This window comes from Condylura cristata, unplaced genomic scaffold (assembly GCF_000260355.1).
Source record: "Condylura cristata isolate star-nosed mole 26May11 unplaced genomic scaffold, ConCri1.0 scaffold00020, whole genome shotgun sequence".
Lineage (NCBI taxonomy): Eukaryota > Metazoa > Chordata > Mammalia > Eulipotyphla > Talpidae > Condylura > Condylura cristata.
The window spans coordinates 39386110-39387733 of record NW_004567121.1 but is presented as its reverse complement, the minus strand read 5'-3'; the positions used below and the strand labels follow the sequence as shown (position 1 = coordinate 39387733).

At 69.9% G+C, this 1624-nt stretch overlaps 1 protein-coding gene across 1 annotated transcript in view; it reads right to left on the bottom strand.

Moving 5' to 3' along the window:
- The window catches only part of PXDN (peroxidasin), a 21728-nt gene that overhangs the window by 2251 nt on the left and 17853 nt on the right, over positions 1-1624 (bottom strand). The window lies entirely within an intron of this gene.

Here is a 1624-nt window from a genome sequence, read left to right as displayed (position 1 = left end):
CGACCTGGCGCCCTGGGCTACTTAGCCTAGCTGACCTCTTCCCCGCTGCGGTCGCCTAGCTGCCCGGAGACCCCCAGGGAGGTGACGTCACACGGTGAAGGGGGCGCACGCGCCATCAGAGAACGAGTTGCGCCCTGCACACGCGGGGCGCAGAGGGCCGAGGACCCGCGCTGCCGCAGGACACAGGCCCCCCCCTCCCCCCCCGTCGGGGAGGGCTGGCAGCCGCGGGCACCCAGAAGGGTGGGCAGTGCAGGAAACTGTGGGGGCGTCCAGGACGCGCAGCACAGGAAGGTGGCCAGGGTGAGCCTCGGGCCCTGGAAAGTTCCTTCCGGCAGGTGCTCCGTGTCCTGTAAACACTGGAGCCCCACCCAGGATGTCCTTGTCATCTCCCGCTGGCCTTTACCCCGGGGCGCACGGGCCGAGCCTGCCCTCTGCGCCCCTCCCTTCCTGTTTGCTACGTGTCCGTCCGTGCATTGTTGTTTGTCCGGGATGATTAAGGGGGGGTCAGCTGTGTGCAGTGACCACGCAGGGCACCAAGCCAGGGGTCTGCCTGCCAGGCCTGTTCCCTGCCCGGCCACGAAGGCAGCTGGGCTGCCCAGCATGGTGCGAGTGGGCATAGCCGCGGGGCCAAGGACCGCCCAGCGCAGCGTGTATGGCCGCAGAGCCCGGCTGCCCGAGTGTGGGCCCCGCCCAAAGCAGCAGCTGGGGTGTGGGTGGGCGCAGCGCCCCATCCCGCTCGGCCAAGAGCTGGGGTGCAGCCAGGAGAGGCAGAGTCATGTGGGGCCGCAGGCACGTGGTCTCGGCCCTCAGCTGCTGTCCCAGCCAGCAAGGGGCCGCTGCCCAGCTCGCAGAGGCCAGCCCACTCTCGAGACCAGGAAGGCCGGCCAGCTGCCTGACTCCCTCAGCGAGGGAGTGGCTGGCTTCCCCCGGGTCGCGGCCACACCCCCTGCAGCGCTGCCAGAGACAGACACCCCGCACCAGCATGGCCACGGGTCGCAGGCCAGTCCCCAGGCCGGGCTCGGGGGGCAGGACGGCCGTGTGCCCAGGCCCACCTGTAGGCCTTGTGTGGATGGCTCTCGGCCACCCCAGGTCATGGAGGGAGATCAGGACCTCGTGTGGCCTGAGCACGCACAGCCCTGAGAGCGCGGAGTCCGTGCAGCCCGGCAGGGGGAGAGAGGACCCGATCTGCTGGGCCGCGGTGGACGGTCCGTGGCGCCCGAGACAGGCAGTGGGGGCAGTGCGGGGCTGCGGCGGGCGCTGCCCAGAGGCAGGGGCCCTGGCCAGGCTGCAGGGGGAGCCGGGCGCAGCAGACACCTGCACTTCGCCAGGCTCTGCTCTGCCCCCCTTGCACGACCCCCACAAGCGCCGCCCCCTCTACAAGGGCCCCACGAGCGCCGACCCCGGCCCCGCCTCCTCTACAAGCGCCCCGAGAACGCAGCCCGGGCCCCGCCCCTCCACGAAGCCCCGCCCCCTGGGCAAGCGCCCCAGAGCGCTAGGCCGCCCGCGGAAAAGCACCAGGCGCCTGCGTGGTTTAACTGTGCGGTTTAATAGTAGCACCACTTTTTCATTAAAAAAATTAAATAAACCTGAGAAATCTAACATGAGTTAGGACGCGCGTCGGCCC